The 21,014-nt window shown below is 44.9% G+C and overlaps 1 long non-coding RNA gene across 2 annotated transcripts; it reads left to right on the top strand.

Annotated features, from left to right (window-relative positions):
* Positions 1-137: 137 nt before the first annotated feature.
* Positions 138-20,784, top strand: LOC141518603 (uncharacterized). 2 transcript variants are annotated; one of them, XR_012477235.1, is made up of 3 exons: positions 138-845; positions 12,814-13,004; positions 14,391-20,784. It is a non-coding gene; the product is annotated as an uncharacterized LOC141518603 (long non-coding RNA). The 2 variants fall into 2 exon arrangements; XR_012477234.1 differs by having other exon boundaries at positions 12,853-13,004.
* Positions 20,785-21,014: the final 230 nt, after the last annotated feature.

Consider the following 21,014-nt stretch of genomic DNA (forward strand, 5'->3'; position numbering starts at 1 on the left):
CGCCCGAGCCGCGCCTGCGCCGTCCGCATCCTCGCGGCCGCCTCTCGGCGATCCCCGCTGCGCACGCGCGGCGCTCAGACCGCCCGGGGCACGGGCGGGGCGGGGCTCGGGGGGGGCCGGAGGCCCCTCCCCCACCGCCCCCAGATCAGCCCCTCCGCCCGCGGGGGACCCCACGCAGCGCCTGGCGCCACAGGCCCCCCTGGGTCAGGCCTGCCGCCCCGTCCTTTCCCCTCCGGCCCTTGGGTGCCCATCACTCTGCCAGCTGGGCCGGCTGGCACCGCCCCGGAGCACCCGCGGGCCGCGGCCTCCCCGCCCTGGGCCGCCCTGGGCCGGGGTCTCCTCTGCCGCCCGATCCGTTCCAGAGTTCTTAGGAGACACCTTCGGTCCCGGGCGGCTTCTTGCCCTGTGTGAGTCTTTTGGGCAAGGGTGCCTCGGGCATCCAGGCGGGCCCGGCGTGGCCTTCCTCTCTGCAGCCATGGACCAGAAACTCTCCGGTGTGCGTCCACGGACTGGCTCCACTCGTGCCAACTCACCGTGCCCCAAATGGAACGACAAGAAGTCAATTTATCCGCGAAGTTTTATTCTCCAAGATCTTACCTAGAACAACGTTCATCCTTCATTTTTAAAGAAGCCCACAACACCAGGGAGATGAAGCCATGCTGCGCATGCATTGGATTTGGATGGGGGCAGGGGGCTGTGCTAAGGCTCAACCAGCCTCATCGTGTCCTCCAGAGCCATCTGGGTCCAGGGGCCAGATATGAATCAGGACGACCGGACAGGGCCCTGGATGAGAGGCAAACGGGATTAAGCGACTTGCCCAAGGTCACATGGCCAATAAGAATCAGGTATCCAAGGCTGGATTCAAACTCCCATCCTCCTGACTCCAAGGTCAATGCTCTACTGTGCCACCTAGCTTACCTAGAAACCCACGGATGGAACATATCAGTAAGCTATCCATCAAGAGCATAATGAGGAAACCATATTTATAGAAATCTAACATATAAGTGTTAGGCTTTGGTGGCCAACCAATCAGGTTACCCCTTAGTATATAAAGGTGTCATTGATTATCATGCTTTTACCCATTCCTAAGATCCATTCTATGTCAGAACTGGCAAAGGTCCAATTTTTTTTAGCAACAAGACAACTGTCTCCTCTTCTGACTTGAAATGTCATCTTATCAGATATGACATAGACATATAAAAACATTGGGGTTTCTCCCTTGTCTTTTAGAGAGATAACCAGAAGTTTCCTCCAGTCTTAGAAGGGTCTTTACACTGATTGTTTACCCAATCATGAAAGCCTAATTGTAGAGGTAATTAGAGAGGGACTAGACTGTTTCACCCAGACAGAGCCTGCCTTCAGCTTTATAACTGGAGAGACACAGACCTTGAGAAGAGCAAAGGTTAGCATTCAGACCAAAAACCCCAATTAGATCCTAAGAAACCAATTTTTGACCACAAATACAGAATTAAAGAAATTAAACTTTGACATCATTTATTGTTCCTCTCACAGGGACTGCTCTCCTTTCTCACCTCTGACTCTTAAGAATCTGGCTTTCTTTAAGATTCAGCTCAAGTGCCTCTCTTCTGGGAGAGTCTCCCCCTCTCCTGGTCACTCCCCCAAATACGGGTGTCTTTCCCTGTTACTTTTCATTTATCTGTCTATGTCTATTCATTGGCCTTATATGTCAATTTATATATATCTTCTTTCCCCATTAGAATAGGTTGAGTCTACTTTTGCTTTTCTGTCTCTACTGCACTAAATGTAGTGCATAGCATATTATTCAATAATTTTTCAGTTGCGTCTGACTATGACCCCAGTGGGGGTTTTCTTGACAGGAACACTAGCATGATTTGCCATTTCCTTTTTCAGCTCATTATACAGATAAAGAACTAAGGCAAACAGAGTTAAGTCACTTGCACAGAATCATACAGTTAGCGAGAGTCTGAGGTCAAATTTGAACTCAGGGAGTAGAATCTTCTTGATCTATCCACTGTTTTACCTAGCTGCCTAAACCTAGCACACCATAAGTATTTAAACAATTTAAGTAATTAATAAATGCATGTTGATTTTTGAGATTACATAATTACTTTTATTTTTTTAATTTGAGCTTCTATCATGTTCCATGAAGCAACTGTTCAAAACCTTTTTCCTTATGAATAGTGGTACCTAACACCATTCAGAGATGGGGGGGGGGGTCTTTGAAAGAAGAGTGAGTTCATAAGAAAAAATCAGCTTTGTTTTGAACAAAACAAATTCAAAATGCCACCTGAATACCTGGTGTAGCAATTGACTGTGTGTGGTGAAGTCCACAGAAAGATGTGAGCTGGCTATATAATTTGAGCCATCAAAGTAGAGAGGATGCTCAAATGATGGGAACAGATGAAATCACAAAGGAGGAGAAATTTTAAGGAGAGGAGATGAAAGCCTAGGAGAACGTTTTGTGGACACTGAGGAGTGAGTGATGGGGAGATGGAGAGCACAGTTTTAGGGAAACCATGAAGAGAATGTGTGTCTAGGACCATAATCCCAGACTGGTTGGCTGTTGTCCTTGATGCCTTGGCAAGAAGGAGGACCCAAATGATCATGATGTCAGGTCAGTATGCCCAACTGGGGCTGATCAGGCAGTGTGAGCTCTGAAGGCTCTATTGGAGGTTAGGTACAAGTAAACCATGTGAACTTTGGGATGGAGAGGGCTCTAAACGGACGCATTCACTTTCTTTTGAGCTACTGCAAATAGCTTCTTTGGTGTGGCATGACATGTTGGACAGTCCTATGCCAGTGCCCCCCCCCCAAAATTGATTCCAAAGTTCTTCAGGGAGATCTTGAGAGTGTCTTGAGAGTGTCTTTGTATTGCTGCAAAGGAGCCAAGGAAAGTCAGATTAAGTATTTCAGAGATCCTTTGTAAAAGCCCCCTAAACTCTGGAGCCATGGCCCTCCCTCCCCTTGAAGGCAGAACTCAGAGAATCGGGCTTTATCAATCCCACTCTAAGGGGAATAGCTCAATCTGCAGGGGAGCACCCACTTGTGCTCAGAGGCAGAAGCAGAACCTGCCTTGCTCACCAGGGCCCCCTGGTGGTTCTACCCAAGCAAGCGTCTTCTGGTCAATGGGGAGGTTTCAGAGGGGAGGCAGAGCAAATGATGGAAGGGATTCAAGCTGGGCAAAGCAGGAGGGATGGAGGAATCATTGAGGTCATATGGCTGCAGCCTAATTCAACAAGAAGGGCATTGAGGAAAGAGGGCTATGCCTAGGCGAGAGTGAGGCAGAGGAAGAGCTGGGCCAAAGAAGGGTGAACTGGTCTAAGGGACAAGGGAAGGGGAGGCAGCTCTGATAGTAGCTTCAAGTCCTAACCAGAAGGGGATCTCCACCTCTCACCAACATCCCACATCAGTCATGTTTCTAGTTCTACCAAGCAGATCCCCTCATCCACAGGGCAGGTCAGTGCTAGTTCTCATAGACACACACACACACACACACACACACACACACACACACACACACAACTGTTGATCAAATTGAAGGATCCTGCTACTGTTTTCTGCTTAGGGTTTCAGAGCCTAGTCCTCAGGGACGACCCTCAGTGGGCATTCAAAGCAAGTGCCTTTAGGCTCTGCTGCAAAACCGTTGGACCAAGAAATAAAAAGCAAGTTGTCAGAGACTGAGGCTAATCAGGGTCAGTTGTCCTCTCTCTTCCTCTTCTAAGCTCCCAAGGTCTTCATAGGCCAGTCCTCCATGGTCACCTCACCTTCTGGTGGTTCCAAGGAGACCCTGCTTGCCTTGGGGACACTTGCATTTGTCCGTTTTTTCCCTCACCCAATTTTCAAACAAATTTACTAAAATGCACCTGCTAAATATCAACCATAGCTTCGGGTCAGGAGGAGCCTTGGGCCCACCAACTGATAAAACCAAGAAGGGTCAAGTAGGACAGTTGTTCATTAGAGAGAAGAAAGTCATTGGAAAGTTCAGAAAGAAGCCTGGAGTTGGTCAGGTTTCTCCTCCTTCTTCTGAAGATGAGAAGTGCCTGTAACATCCAGGCAACCATGTGCCTGCCCGCTGTTGAGAAAGAGAAGCTGGTCTCAAATGCTGGTCTAGTATAGGGAAAAGTGAGGATGCATTGGCCGTGTCCCTGGAAGTCTATAAAGCTGGCAAGCTGGGATGTGCAATCCCACCGAAACCCTCTGGAGTGTAATGGGAAGGGAGGATATCAGTGTGTAATATCACCTATCATTTCACATTTGGCTGATCTCATTGAGTGTAACTTCAAGCTGCAATCTTCTGGGAAGGTAGAACTGTCAGCGACCCAGAAGTCACAGAGCAGGCCACCCTGGAGCCAGATCCAGGCCACTGGGCCCCGCAGGCCTGACCATCGGTTGGCACAGCAAGGTGGCAGTGGTACTAGGTGGGGGGAGAGAACAGGAGGGGCAGCTGGGGCTGGTGTGAAGAGATCTTGGTGTCAAACAGGATCCTGGAAGCCACTAGAAGCCTCTGAGAGGGAGTAGGGGGAGACAGTGATGTGGCAAGACTTGTGTGGGAGGAAAAGCTCTTGGGCAGCTGATTAGAGTACAGAGAGAACTGAGGGAGGAAACTCAGGTCAGAGGTTATGCCAAGAGTCCAGAGAAGAGACTATGATCCCTGAACACTGGTGGTGGGGGGTCACATCAGGAGAAAGGAAGGGGTGTTTGTAACAGATGTGTGGGATATAGAAATGACAAGTGTTTGGACTTTTCCTCAACATTTATCTAGCCTTCCTCTTGCAGTGGATTAAGTGCTTTTCAGTTATTATCTCATTTCATCTTCACAACAGTTCTGTGAAATAGGTACTGTTATTGTTCCTACTGCCCAGAAGAGGAAAGTGAGGTAGATTAAGTCACACCAATAGGAAGGGTCTGAGGGTGGATTTACATTCATGTCTTCCTGACTCCAGACTCAGGACTCTATCTACTGTGTCATCAGCTACAACTGGTTGGTTAGGTGAGTTGTGCAAGAGAAAATATTGAGATTTCCACTGTGATTGACTAAGATGGGATGGCCTTGCCAATAGGGAAGTGAAGGAGGTATGGGAGAGATAATAAGTTTAGTTTTGCATAAACTGAATCTGAGCTGTCCAGAAAAGAGCTGGTAATGTGAGACTGGACATTAAAGAGAGAGGTTAAGGCTGGACAAGCAGATCTGAGAATCAGCTGTATAGAGATAGCTGCTCAGTAGGTGGGAGCTGATGAGATGAAAGAGTCTGGAGGGAGAAAGGCTGAAGGACCAGGATAGAGCTTTGGGAGACACTTGGATTAGCAGGATGGTGGCTGTGCTCCTGGAGCTCATCCCTGCTTCTGCCCTGGGGTCCCTACCTGAGCAGGATAGAATGCAGCCCTGGAGCCCCTGAGCCTGCCCATGGCTTATGCTGGGGCCTCCCCAAAGCAGAAGAGGACAGCCAGCCTCATTCCAAACAGGCCCTGTGTGGTCCTCTGACCTCTAAGCTAGCTGGGTATGGAGCTGTCCCCTTCCTGGGGTATCCTCATGCATCCTTTGTTGCCAACCCCCTCCATTTGCTCCACTGATCACTCCAAGGAACAAAGGCAGTTCTTCTCCCACTGCTCTGAGGACTGCTCTGGCAGAGAAAATCAAGTCATTGCAAAGAGCCTTTAAATCCAATGGCTGGGTCCTGTGCTGTGTTAGTCATTAATTACCATTCTGGAGCCTGTACCAGCAGCTGGAAATAGATCAGTCTAATTAAAAGCATTCCAAATAGATAATGGGATTCAGTAGTGAGATCTCCAGTTCTATTTAGCATCATTTGGTGCAAAGAAAAAATGGGTCCTTGGGCTGTTTTCACCCAGCTACCCTGAAAAAAACAAAACAAAACACTGGAGAACCAGGTACAAGAGTCCTCCTATCGCCTGCCAGGGGTGGACAATATGATGGCAAAAGTTCTGCCTTCCCAAGAGAAAGCAAGAAGCAACCCCAGAGAGACAGAGGTGGAGAGATCTCTTGAGCCTGGAGATCCTGGAGAAGCAGGAGGAATGGTCCACCCATCTCTTCTCCCCATTGGAATCCTTGCTGACAGTGGTTCAAAGAAAGTGGGTTTAGAAAGGAAGGAATTCCAGGGGGTCCTTATCTGAATGGCCCTGCCCAATTTCTGCAGTACAGTGGGGATGGGCAGAGGAAAGTCAGTTCATAATCTTGCCCAGTAGCACTTTTGGGTTTCACAAGTCTCCTTTGTACCTACACCAAGACTGGCCTTTGTGGATGAGTCAAGTACCTGTGGTTAGCACTAAGGGAAGACTGGGAGACCTCTAATATGGCCACAAGATCTTTGAAGGGAAAATGAAGACAACAATGTACCTTGTTCCCTCCATCCGTGTCTGACTTCCCACCAGAAGTACAAGATAACTCTTCTAGGACATAGGCTCCTCCTCATCCCTCTTGACTGGTGGGTCCATCTTGTCCACGCCCCCCATGATAATGGGTCACTTTGGGCTCAGGGATCTTCCTCTACAATGCCCATTACCTTTGCTGACTCAGCTTTGATGAAGGCTACCCTTCCTACCTTGCATATATGTGTGTGTGGGGGGGCTGGTCCCAGGGTCTCAATCCCTCCTCCTATACTTGCCTATCTCCTCCACCTCCCAGGGTTCGCCTACTATCACCCCAATACAATCTGGGGCTTTATACGACTTTGTTTTTCCCAACCTGAGGCTGACTCCATCTGGCAGGCAACTTCCAAATTCTATCTTACTTCTAGCTTAGCCATGGGATAAGGTTGACCATTTCCGCTCTGTCCTGCATCTTGACTATTCCATTCCATTAAGTGGTCTTCTATCATCTTACCATCAGAGACCAGTTATCAGAACCCTTGTTCCTCCAGAGTTCATTCTGAATCAACTCCAGAACCAAGCCCCTAGTCCTCCAGACTCTGGTCACTTTCTGTAATGCTATTGTGGGTTACCCAGGGATATCAGTTCTTAGGGGGCTGGGGGATAAGCAGAGTAGCCCCCACTTAAGGGCTGGACTGGGGCTTCTGTGGGTCTAAAGCTTGGTTCTAGTGCCATACTAACATTCATGAGCAGCCTAAGGCTGCTCTGATCCTCAAGGCCTGGTTCACTGGGGGTTCTCAAAGATGATCAGAACAGAAAGGACTGACGGTAAGGTCCCCAGAGCCTGTCCTCACCAACCCTAGCTCATGGAGTGTTGGGATTTTAATTTATTTTACTCTGAATTTAATGAACACCAAATAAAATTTAAAAAAAGTTTGCCTAGGAAAATGGAAACCTCAGTTGTATCATCACAGCTTGCTCTTCTTCTTAACTGTAAGATAAATTCAATCTGCAATTTACTCAGTTGACCTGCTTGTCCTGCTTCCTGTGGTTACAGTTTGGTGGCACCACAATATGATGGACCCAGAGTCAGGAAGTCCAAAGTTTAAATTTAGCCTCAAACACTAGGTATGTGACCCTGAACAAGTCATTTACCCTCTGGTTGCCTCAGTTTCCTCAATTGTAAAATGAGAATAATAACAGCAGCTCCCTCTCAGGGTTGTAGTAAGAATCAAATGAGATACTTGTAAAGAGTTTTGTGTACCTTTAAGCACTCTGTAAATGTGCACTGCTATGATATTACTTCATTGGATTTTCACAACTGTGAGAGATAAGCTCAAGACTAGGTTTCCCCCACATATGAGAAATCGGGGCATTCTTCTCCTCCACAAACACCACCATCTAATCCCCTAAAGATGAAAGGTTTCAGAGGGGTTGCATGTATCATCTCCGTATACTTGAATGGAAACAATTTAACCTCCTTTAGTCCTGTGTTTTCAAGTTTACCTTCTCATATCTCCTGGGTTTGAACTTCAAAATTTCTCCACAGCTCTGGTCTTTTCATCAGGAAGTTGTTATTCTTGCTCTAAACCCAAATCTTTTATGTTCTGGAATACTATATTTCAAGCTCTTCCTCTTCTTTATTGGTGGCTGCTAAGTCATGAGTGATCCTGACTGTGACTCCTTGGACCCTGATTTTCTTTTGTTTATCTGCTTTTAGTAATTTTTCTGTGACCTGGAAGGCTTGGATTTTGACCATGATGTACCCAAAGTTCTTATTTGGGTATTTCTTTCAGGAGGCACCTGGTAAATTCTTTCTATTTCCACTTTGACACCCCCACTCCCAAATTCTAAGAGATCTGAGCCGATATTTTTCGTAAGATATTTTGAAATCTGATGTTCAGATTTTTTATGACATGTCTTTCATTTCAGATAGTCCAATGACTCTTTTTTTCTTTTTTAGCAAAGCAATGGGGTTAAGTGACTTGCCTAGGGCCACACAGGTAGGTAATTATTAAGTGTTTGAGGCTGGATTTGATCACAGGTCTTTCTGACTCCAGGGATAGTGCTCTATTCACTGCACCACTTACGTGCCCCAGTCCAATTACTTTTAATTTTTTTCCTCCTTGAAAAGTTTTCCAGATCAGTTATTTTTCTTTGGTTTTGTTTCTTTGTGCCAAGTTGTTGAACAATATTTTCTTTCTTCCATAGCTCTCATCTCTTTTGAAATTTTTTTTCAAGCCCTCTCTTTCCATTTATATATTTATTGGTTTATTTTTTCTTTCTTTCCATTTATAAAACATTTTGAACTCTTTTTTAGCTCTTGCTTCAGCTCTCCCAGGATTTTTAGCTAAGTTTGTGCCCAAGCTGTGTTTTTCTCAGAGGTTTTGCTTGTAGATGTTTCGGAGTCATTCTCTTCTTCTGGGTTTGTTTTGAGCATCCCTATCACCACAATAGTGCTTGATGATGAAATTCCTTTCTTGATTTTTCATTATTCCAGCCTATGTCCTGACTTTAGATTTGATGTTAGGACTGGGCTTTATACACTAATGGAGGCAAAGTCTGGGCTAGTCCCATTGCTACTTTTGGTGTTATTTCAGGATCTCAGGGACAGGTTGGGGACCTGTAAACTTCTAAAACTTCTAGTGCTTCCAAAGTACAGTTATCCCTTCCACATCCCAAGTTTCTCCATTGTGGTATTGATATAACAAAAGCTGGCATAAGAAATTAAATGGGAATTTTTTGGAAGTTTTATGGAAGCTACAGATGACATAGGGCCTAAGACCAAATATTTAACCCAAATTTTACAATAAGGTACTGTAAATATTCCACAAAAGAAAAAGGGAAATTCAGACTTCTTCTCTGGTACAAAAAGGAGGGTCAAAACTTTTATGTTGATTTTCCAATTTGAAGGGGCACCATGCCCGCATTCCTAAGGTGTGGAAAGGATAACTATAATTTGATCCTGGGCAAAGTTCAACTGCTGCCCCCCAAAGGCTTGAGATCTCCAAGTTCCTGACCTATTTTTGGGTCTGAGCAACAGGAGCTGTTTCTGGATTCAGCTTCTGGAAAACTTTGCTGGTTCAGAGGGGCAGAACGGCAGTTCCCTCTTGGTCTGAGATTCTTGCCCTTCTTATTCTTCTGGAGACTGGGTTAGATGCTGGAAATGAGAGCCTACTCTGAACTTGGAGTCTGAGCCACATGCTGCTGCTTCTCAATTTCCTTCTTTCTCAGTATACTATCCAGGGAGAGAGGCTTTGCATACTTTACCCAGCAAGGAGGAATCCAAATAAGCCCCAGGATGGGATGATAATTTCAGAGATTGGTGGAGAGGAGGAGGTGTAGACTTATGTGGCAAGAAGGGACTTGACTTGTTCATAAATTACCCCAAGTTCAGGTCTTTCCAAGAGGAGCAGATGGGTTATTCTGTTGTTCTGGGCATTTCAGAGACTTCTGAGAGTCTTTTGTGTTGTTTGTGTTTTCTATGAGCTAAAAAAAAGACTATTCCTAAATGATTTGTTACTTTGAATTTGTTACCTAGAAACTTGGACAAAAAAAAAGCAAGATTGGGAGATTTTTTTTCCCCAAGAATAATTTCAGGTAGTGGTAATGACTCTTCTGGTTTCATACACTGGGATCAAACCCATGGAAATCTGGAGTCTTTGGAGGACCTCTGCTGCAGATTAGGATCTCATCCTGTCTAAAAGGAGTTGGCAGAGAGAACAAAGATGTTGAATCAGTCAGTCCCTCAGAGAAGAATCCCTTTGCTCCAAGAAGCCAGCAACCTCTTGTGGAGGCTGTCACCCAGAACTGGGGAAGGGGAAAGGCTGACCAGGAGAAGGAAGATGTTTCTCATCACTGACATTTAAAATCAGGAAGAAAAGGGCTGTGAAGGACCATTTGCTTAATTGCTCTTCTGGGCAAAGAGAGTTCTTAGTTCCAGGTTCTTTAGAATGCAGTCATAGGGCAGGGGTAACCCGTTTTCAGAAAAGGAACAATTGTCTCTCTCTCCTCTCTCTCTGTCTCTCTGTCTCTCTGTCTCTCTCTCTCTCTCTCTCTGTCTCCTCTGTCTGTCTCTCTCTGTCTCTGTGTCTGTGTCTGTCTGTCTGTCTGTCTGTCTGTCTGTCTGTCTCTCTTTGTCTTTCTCTTGGTTGGTTTCCACAGCCTCACTTTTATCTATCTTCCTCTCTCAGTTTTTCTTCGCTAGGCAAGTGCCTCTTTTCTTGTCTTGCCCTTCATTAGGAGCACCATCTTCCTTGGGGGCTCTGCCCTGATGTCTTTCCTCCACCTTCCTGGCTCCTTTCTCCTTCTTGGTTTTATCTGGCTTTCCCCACCCCTGTTCTTCATAGCCACTTAGAGTTTCTTTGTCTTTTCCTTTTCTGAATGTAGATGGGTCTCTTCCCTCCTCCATCTGCTCATCCCCCAGGAGACCAGGCCATCCATCAGTCACCTGGCTAAGGACAGGGACACATTCCCTGCCCCCTCCTCTTCTCTCTCTGCAGCAGAACACACCCCTCCTCTTTCCCTTGACCCAGCCTTCCTGGCCTCCCCTTCTCAAGATAGTGTAGAAGGCCAGGACTCCTCCACCTGACTAATCCCTCCTCAGGCCCTTAGAGCTCCTTGGTGTCCACTAGGAGCCCAACAATGACCATCTGGGAGATGGCCTTTGCCCAGATGCTCACTCCACAGGAAGCCATGACCTTGGAGAAAAGCAGGAGAAATGAATACCAAGCCTTCCTTGCTACCCGCCCAACCTCAAACCACAAAATCTCTTGGTTTTTTTTTCAAAATTTCTTTTTCTGTTGAAGAAACTGCTCCAAGCAAGACCCAGAGAAGGGCTTCCTTCTCTGTCAAGACTGGGAACAAGTCTTCTCCACCCAGAGCCCGCTCTCTTAAGAGGTTTCTCTCTATTTGGTTAAGGAGGGCTCCTCCCTGAACTTCTCCCCCCTTGCCTCTCGGCTTGTCCATGTCCCCCATTAGAAAGAAGTTCCATAGGAATGGAGTTTTCTTGCTATTTGTATTTGTATTCCTAAAATTTACACAACCTCTAGCAAGTAGTAGGTGCTTAATTAATGCTTGTTGAGTGGTGGAAGCTTCCAATGCCTTCTGGGAACTGTGGGGGCTGGGAGAAAGATGCTCTGCCAATGGTGGGGGGGGTCACCATTTGGAAAATGGAGTCAGAATATTTCTCTGATCTGTCCCCCAAAGGAAGAAACTACAAAAAATCATCCCAACAATAGGGAATTGGGGTTAGGGTGTATATGTGGGGTATGTATATATGGGGTATATATATGTGGGTAGATGAATGTAGATATGACCTGGGCATGATCCTAAATTGGGGCAAGGAGGTAAAGAGCAGAATCATTCCAAACATTTTTCATTCACCTTCTTCATTGGTTCTCCAATAAATGGACCTCCTTTGAGTCCAGTTCAGAGAGAGCTAACTGGAGCGTCAGAGACCAGGCATCCCAACCCCTCCCCATTTTATAGAGGAGGAACCTGAAGGCAATGGTCTCCTAACCATTCTCTTCCTCATTTTCCCCTCTTCTGTAAAAATAATTTTAAAAAGCATCTTTTTCTCTAGGGTTGTTATAAGGAGCAAATGAGATAACACATATGAAGTGCTTTCAAACCTTAAATTCTATTTTATTTTCATTCATTTTTTATTCTCTGAGCTAGAGCTCATTTTCTCCTTAATTCTCTCACTTCCACTGGGGGAGCATTCTCTCCTCCTATCAAAGGCTAACATGGCCACCCATGATCTGGCTTCCACAACTGTTTTCTCCAGGATTGAGGTTTCCAGGATGGCCCAGATCATCCCAAATCCTTAGAACTGGAACATTCTTTCTCTGGGCTCCTTCCCATCAGACTCCAAGATCTCCAGGTCCTTCCTAGCTTGAATGATTCTTTGCTTGAACCTGCTGGTCCCTCTAGTCTCTTTCTGCTTTCCTGTCCTTTGATGCCAAGCTTCTTTTTTAAAAAATTGCCCATGTCCTTATTAAAAACTTCACAAATATATCTTCTATGAACTTTTTCTGACACACATCCCATAGAGCATTCCGTGGTAACAAAAAATCAGCCAAACAAAAAACAATATTCCTATGCCCCCATCATCATACTCTCGTCCCCTTTATTGTCTTTTTCCTCCTAATCCCAGATATGTATATTCCCCAGGATCCAGTCCTCTACTGGTCTTTGTCTCCACAGTATCTTATCTTTTCCTTAGGGATCTCTTCCATGCAGATTCATCTGTCACCTGGCTTTGGGGGTGCCACTCACTGCAGATTTCTTGATAGGAAGATATCTTTGTTAGTGCAGGGATTTGGGTTTGGGGGATAAAGTAATGTGCCAGGGCAAGGAGTAAAGAGTTAGCTGGGGGGGGGCATGGAACATTAGTCAGCTTCCTTTCTTTCAATGTCTCTATTGGGGAGAAACTTGAGAGGGAAAAGAATTCCATGCATGAATGAATAAAAAAAATATTTATTGAATGCTTATTATGACCAGGCATTCTCATGTATTTTCTGCATATAACATCTTGGAAAGGAGCTCCACTTCCCTCTCAACTGAAGTTCCTACATCTTGGATAGGAACAGTGACCACAGATCACAGGCCAGTTGGTGTCTGTTGGAAAATACCAAAGGTAACAAGACCTGCCTGGGAAGACCTTTCTCTGCCGGCCATCCTTAATGGATCAGGTAGGTCCAAACTCTAGTCAATCGCCCAAATGAAGTATCATCTAGTTCCTGCTTTCATTGTCTGTTCCATTTGCTGCCTCTCCCTTGTCAGACAATTATTGAACTAGGAATTTGCTTTTCTGGGATCCCAGTGTATGCCTGTGCTTTGTTACTGGCAAGCCAGAATCAAGGAACATTTCCTGAGATTTTGTTGCTTTCTGTCTAAAAGATGCTGGATAGGAAAATTCAGGGGAGTGTGTATTGGGACCTGTCTCTTACTTGGTTCCTCTCCCTGGCTTTGCAAGTAAACAAAATCTAGTCACTCGTGACTGGCTCTCAAAGGCTTCTTCCATTTTTTCCATTCCCATGGCTCCCAGCTTCATTTGGTTGCTTCCCAGCTCATACTTGAACTGCTTCCCTAATTGCTTAACTGGTCTCCCTGCTGCCAGCCTCATCTTCTCCAATCTGCCTTAACCCAAGACAGATTTTCCTAAATGGGATCTCTCCCTGGACACCCCTCACCTCCCAGTGGCCAAATGTCTCATTCTCTATGTCTACCTTCCTTTAATAAGAGATTATTGTTGCCAGTAAAAATTATATTTATTGGATTATTGCAAATATGGTCATTTTGAAATGCAGAGATGTGACAAAAGCAATTCCTTGATGAATCCATTTTGGAGGGGACAATGTATGTAACCACGAGGGTCTCCTTGAGATACTCTAAGGGTAAGTTCCCACTCAGAACTAGAGCTCACCAGTCCCTACTGATAAATCTCCATTTACCAACCAATCAGAGAATATTTTAGTTCAAACATACACATACACACACACACACACACACAAATACACACAATTACACACTGTCCATACCACCAGTGGAGATAAGCACAGGAAGAGAGCACATATAACCAAGATTAATACACATGTAGGAAACAGGTGACCTGGGATTCTGTCTCAAGGCCATTTACCAGGCCATGTGTAGAAGACACACATGCATATGTGGATTTGTCTAGCCAGCACATATTCACAGTCAGGGCCACTCCTGCCTCAAATGCCAAAGGGCTGCCAATCTCGCCTGATGGCATACTGGGGGGGCCATTTTTGGTAAGGTGCCAACCATTGTGTGGTCTCTTGGCCGGGTGTCTTACACTGTCTTGTGGTTTCTTGGGCTGCTTTCTGACACCATGTGTCAGGCTTCTGCTGGTGAGTCTCTTTAGGAGACTGCTGCTCTCTTTAATCTTAGATACTGGGGTATAGTAGCTAGAAATCCCCTCCCTGAAGGGAATTGCTTGAACTTTTTGGAGCATGGTTGAGGATTATGGGCCACCACATACTGCCAAGCATCCAAGGACCAGGACAATGCACCAAGCCAAATTGAAGTCCACTTTTTAAATTGCCTTTCTCTAGTGCCCCACAGATTCTCAGAAATCCACAGATCCTCTGTACCATGTCTGATAAGCATCCATCTAGGGGCAGCTCAAAGACTTCTGATAGCAGGAAGTGTCTCCTCCATTGTGCTCTTGGAAAGCTTTCATCTCGAGCAAGACTACCTTTGCCACTTGGAAGTTTCTGCCCATTGCTCTGCCCTCGAGGACCAAGTCTGGGAATTCCCAGTTGTATGACATCTCTTCAGATTTACAATGACAGTCCAAGATGCTCATTTCCTTCAGTCAGTTCTCTTCGTGCCTTATCGTGCAGTGTTTTGCCACCTGTTACCCTCCTCTGGATGCCTTCCAGATATTCAATGTTATTCCAAAAGCATAAAGCACAATACCAAGCACAATGAATGCGCTGAATGCTTAGATTGCCCTCAACTATGACTGGTTTGTCTCACTGAGTCCTATGTTAAGACCCTGCCTTTCTTTCCCTTCCCACTTCATGGACAGAAGCCTAGACTCTGGTTGAGATGGGAAACCTACCAATTCTGCTTGGGCCCAAGACCATCTTCCCATGAATCTTCTTTACTCGTGTATCTTGAAACCACTGGAAAGAAAAAGGATGTGAAGAAAATAATTTTTACAAAACCCTCTTCTCCATCCAGACCAGAGAATGTTGTGGAGCAACCCTGTGAATTCCCTCTGGAGAATCAATGGGAGAATATGGGCCAGAATACAACAGAATAAGAAGGTATGAATGGGCTGTGAACTAAACTCCTTGAAAGAATGCCCTCCCAGGGAACACTGTCCACAGAGCAACATTGGCATTGCTGGAATCATCTTTTTCATTTTTCAATAGATAAATAAAGGACCTTCAGTCCTCAAGACTCCTGAGTAAGCATGACCAACCCCTAATTCTAAAGGAATTAACTGAACTGAGTGACCTGAGTGATAGACATGGGCTCTCTCTTTCTCTCTCTCTCTCGCTCTCTCTCTCTCTCTTTCTGTCTGTCTCTCTATCTCTGTCTTTCTGGTTATGTCTGTCTGTCTCTCTCTGTGTCTCTGTCTCTCTATCTCTTTCTCTTTCTCTCTCTCCCCCACTTACCCTCTCCCTATCTATTCTATCTCCCACTCACTGTCTTGTTCCCCACTCATTCTATTTCCCCTCTCTCTGTCCCTTTCTCTCTCTCTGTCTCTCTCATGTCTCTGTCTCTTTCTCTTACTCTCTGCACTCACTGTCTCTCTCCCATTCACTGCCTCTGTTCCCCACTCATTCTGTTTCCTGCACTTTCTGTTCCTTTCTCTTTCTCCTCCCCTTTCCTCTCCCTCCCTCAAAAAGAAAGAGAAAGATCCTGAGCCCAGGGTCTAGCATTTTACTCAATGGGTCCATCCTCTTAGAATTTAAATCAGAAGCAGTCCATTGGATGCTCCCCTTCTCCATCCCACCCCCCTCTGCATTTCTGTTGTTAGGATGAAACTTTTCAGCTCTATTCCACTCAGGGGTAGTGAGCCTGGAGAGCAGTTAGCTGTCAAAGGGCTGGATGAGGTATCATTGGCTTCTGACATGATTACCCAAGAGCAAAGCAGAAGAGGGGAAAGGTTCTACAGGGAGAGGGAGGTTGGCAGGACAGTTGATGCCCTTTCCCTTTGGATTCGTCATTTCTTGGGAGAGGCAGCCAAGCAATTTCAGGCCAAATTGTAAAACAGGCAAAATTGGGCTTTGGGATATTCCCACCACATTTAAGGATCCTTTGCCCTGGAACCCTCTCCCATCTCTGATTGGAAAAGGTGGTAGGTAGACAAAAAGGGAGTTCCTCCAGAGCCTTCATTGGTTAAGAAGGCACCTCCTGGCTGCAAGACTTCAACATGTTGTCCTTCCTTCTCCCTCCTACTCCCCATTGTATTGGAAGTTCCTGGTGGGGAGGGACAGCTTTCACTTTTCTTTGTAACCCCAGCTCTTCTCACAGTGTTTGATAAATTGTAGGTATGTAATAAATGTTTTGAGAGAGTTAGATGACTCAGAGGAAAGAGTGCTGGGCCTGGAGTCAAGAAGACCTGAGTTCAAATTTTACCTCAGATACTTACTAACTGTGTAACCCTGATTGAGTGACTTAATCCTCTGGAGAAGAAAATGACAAACCACCCCAGTATCTTTGCCAGGAAAAGTCCAGATGGAGTCACAGTGTCAAATATGACTAATCAGTTGAACTACAACAATAAATAGTTATTAACTGATTTCCATTTCTCTGCCTCTTTCATCCAGCTTCCCCTTCCCCTGCTATCCTGTTGCTTTCCTCCACCCTTAGATGGGGAAAGAAATAAAGGGAAGGAATAAGCCTATGCAGTATCTATTAGAGGTCAGGTATCAGACTCAAATATTATCTCATTTGAGCCTCACAACAACCCTGTGAGGAAGGAGCTGTTGTTATCCCCATTTTAGAGAAAACTAACATAGAGATTATGTGATTTGCCCAGGGTCTCACAGCTAGTAAGTGTCAAACTGAATTTGAACTCTGGTCTTCTTGACTCCAGGCCCAGCAGTCTATCCACTATAGCACCACCTAGCGGCCATTTGTGCCTAGGTCATGGTCTTGGCCATATAAGGACCAACCTATGCCACTAGGTCCTGTCCTCCTCTGTGCTTCAAATCTTTTCCCGTCTACTTTCCCCAAATCAGTTCAATACAGTCCAAGCCAACACACACTTATTAGCCTATTTATTAGCCCTACTGTGTGGTCGACAGCAGCCGGCCAGTTGTGATGGTGGGGCTCACAAAGCAGCCCCCGCAGGCAGAGTTTCATGGCCAACCAAACTTCAGTGACTTGACAGGGCAGTCAGCTGAACAGGTAGGTGGATGAGGTATGATGAACAGGTAGGTGGGTGTCATCCTGAGAAGACCAGAGGAACCTTTGTATCAAGTCTGCACCCCCACAAGGATGCTCAAATGCATGTGTACCCACAGGAGCATCCAAGGAGCAGCAAAACCCTCATCTCACCATTTCCATCTGAATATCAAATAACCAGACCATGGCTCGTTATTTACAGTCTCCCATTTCTGGCACCACGTGATCCAGTCTGGGAGAGAACTGAGGTGGTTTGGATCAAGGTCATCGGGAGGAAACAGTGACTCGAGAGGTACAAAGGGCTTTGCAGCCCTGAATGTGCCATGTACATGAGAGTTGTCTTTTCAGTAGAATTCAAAGGGAAACAGTGCTTGGACAAGTCACCATCATGACATTATTCTTTTATATTTATTGTCCCTTAGACAATTGCACAGGTGAAAAAGGTTCTGCCTTTTGTCATTGAGATTGTATTTATCTCATTGATTGGGATGTTTGGTCTTCCTGGGTGGGCTGAGTCAGGACAGAGGAGGAGTGATTTGGACCCACCATGGCTCCATGGGGTTTCTACTTCACCCCTTTGTTCTCTCTGTTCTGAAAGCTTTTCCCTCCAAGGACCTGGGGGTTTGGAGAAGTGGAGGTGACAAAGATTGTTTTTAAAGATGTTCTTAAATGTTTCTGACTGAGGACTAAGCCAGGATAAAGATGGGCAATAGTTCACTCTCAGATCCACTTGAATTCTCAGGATATTTGGAAGTCTTGTTTTAATGATTTTGGACTTTTGTCATCTAATAGTAATAATAGACCAATAATTAGTATTTCCATAGCACTTTCCATACATTATCTTATTTGGCCCTCTTTTCTCCCCCCTTCTCCCTCTGTCCACATAAGGAATCATTTCCTTCCTGGAGGGCACTCTGCCCAGAGAAATATATATTTTGATTGCTGAAGCCTAGCAACATATCTTGGGGGTTCATGGGCTAGATTTCTTTTTTAATGGACCATGCTGTAAAACCAAATCATTCTGGCTCTCATAGACTGATCAACAGCAGGTCCCAGTCCAAGCCTATTTGGTCACGATTTGGGTTCTGATGGTGCAGACTGAGTAAAAATAGCAATTGTGTCTATTTGGACCAGAAATCCTGAGGGTCTTCCCCCTCTCAGATTGATTTTTTAATTTTTCATAAGGAGGCCATTCTTTGCCTTGTTTCTTACCTAGTCTTAATCACTGTGTGGACATTCCTCAAACAAGCTGAGACCTGGGAAAATCCCCAGCTTAAAAAAGATCTCACACTGCCTTTTGGCCATTTCCAGTTGCCCAGGTGAGGCTGATGACTTAGCACAGCACCCCTCAGTCAACATTCAAATCACAGGTAAGTCATGCATCATCTCCCTGATAGGTCCTGTTTGAGAACCAAGAACAGTCACAGCACTTGGCCTTAACCACAGTATTAGGAAGTAAGTGATTTTGTTATCCCCATCTTACAGATAAGGAAACTTGAGGCTGAGAAAGGTAAGTGACTTGCCCAGGCTCTCACTGAATGTAAATGTCTAAGGCTAGATTTGAACTCAGATCTTTCTGACTCCAAGTCTATGACTTTTATTCACCGAGGCACCAAGTTGCTGACTGTTAGTTTATACAAAATAGCAAAATTTAGATGCACAATTCTATCCACAAGATCATGTTGTATTAGATATTCAGTGTATCCCAAATGTTTTAAATGAATTAATTGCACAATTGCAATTGCACAATTTTTAAATGACTTGCACAATTCCTGCCTTTTCTTGTATAATCTCCATTGATTAATAAATCTGGATTATATAAGAATAGTAACTCTCTAGTTTCTGATGGAGATGACCAGGCTTTCAATTGCCACCATAAATCCTTGTTGGCATGACTCAACCATCCCTTTGTTTGAATTCTGGGGGTATCACTCATAAAGGGCTCTTAATTTACCTGTTATCATCTTTACCCTTATTCAGTCTGTTTGTTCCAAAATTTGACCTGTTTATCCTTGATCTGAGAGCCAGTAGGTCAATAAACATTGGTTCAATGCCTCCTCTTTTCCAGGCCCAGTTCTGGGGGTTCCAGGAAAGACAGAGGACAATCTCTGCTCTAGAGAAACTCAATCTAAAGCAGAAGACCATGCAAGTAAACAGACAAGACAAATAAATGGGAGGAAATCTCTGAAGGAAGACATTCGAGTTTGGGGAGGCCTGTTAAGAACACATTCTCCTTCTAGTTGATAGCACAATGGAGCCCATGGACTGCCGTTGTTTCCAGTGTTATCTGGGTTTGGTGTGTGAGGAATTCGGGGCATTTGGTCTCCACAAGAATGTGAAGGGAGATTGTTAGTTTTCATTACAAAGACTGGGGTCTACCTGTATTGGTGCCAATAGGCAGGTATGTGCGTGTAAGACAAAAGATTTGGCCCCAACCTGTTCAAAGCCTGAGATTAGATCAGGCCTGCCCCATCTAGTTCTGAGTTAACCTAGGATCTGTGTCCTTGTCCTTTGAGCCTACTCGAGGAGGTTACTGTTCACTCCCCTGTGTTCCTTAGTATAATGAGCAGGGCAAGGGAAACATATGGGGAAAATATGCAAATTAGGTTGTGAACCTGGCCAAGGCATGAAAGAAAAGGAACAAGTCTTTCAAACTGAGTGTAAGACCTGGCCTTGCTGAGATTCGGGGCCCCCTTTCCCTAAGAGAGGTGGTCTGTCTCTTCAAAGATGTCTTAATAATAGCCATTATAATCACTCCTCTGGATTAAGTATTTATAATGACAAACTATTGATAATAGGTGTCTCTGCTACTGAGTTAACCTCAAGGTCCATGGAGGCTCAGCTGTACATCACCCTGGCATGCTCTGGACAATGGATTGAGTTTTGAGGGGACTTTTTTTCACTTTTATAACATTTTTATTTAAAGTTTTGATTCCCAAATTCTATCATTCCCTTTCTCCCTCCTCTTCCCCCTCCCTGAGATAGTATGAAATGACATATAGGTTATATGTGTGCAATTATATAAAACATTTCCATTAGTCATTTTTTCCCCCAAGAAGTCTTGAAAAAGGGGCAGCTAGGTGGTACAGTGAATAGAGCACTGACTCTGGAGTCAGGAGGACTTGAGTTCAAATCTGGTCTCAGACACTTAATAATTAACTAGCTGTGTGACCTTGGGCAAGTCTCTTAACCCCATTGCTTTGTAAAAATAAAACAATTTAAAAGACCTGAAAGAAAGAAAAAGAAGGTGAAAAATAGTATGCTTCAGTCTGTATTCAATCAATATCCATTCTCTCTCTCTGGAGGTGGATAGAATGCCTCATCAGTCCTTTGGGATTTTGTTGAATCACAGTATTGCTGAGAACAGCTAAGTCGTTCACGGTTCTTTGTCGAACAATATTGCTGTCACTATGTCCGATGGTCTGGTTCTGTCATCTCACTTTGCATCAGTTCATGTAAATCTTTACAGATTTTTCTGAAATTATCCTGCTTGTCATTTCTATGGCACAGTTTGTTTAGCCATTCCCCAGTTGATGGGCATCTGAGGGGCCAGTGTTATTATTATTATCACATATCATATTAATATTATCATATCATTATTATCATAAACATAAACTGGTTGATTTGTTTATGTTTAATGATGTTTAAATGATGTGAAAGACATTTTCAAAATGGAGAGTGTGGAAAGGCAGGTGGAAGAGTGGGCAGAACAGTGGGTCCTCCCCCAAAGAGCTTCAGTCTAAGCAAAAAGAGGGATGTGGCCCAAGGAAGAGAAGATGCAGGGAGACCTGAGGGCTTCCTTCTATGTCGAG

The sequence above is a fragment of the Macrotis lagotis genome, chromosome 3 (genome assembly GCF_037893015.1).
Source record: "Macrotis lagotis isolate mMagLag1 chromosome 3, bilby.v1.9.chrom.fasta, whole genome shotgun sequence".
Lineage (NCBI taxonomy): Eukaryota > Metazoa > Chordata > Mammalia > Peramelemorphia > Peramelidae > Macrotis > Macrotis lagotis.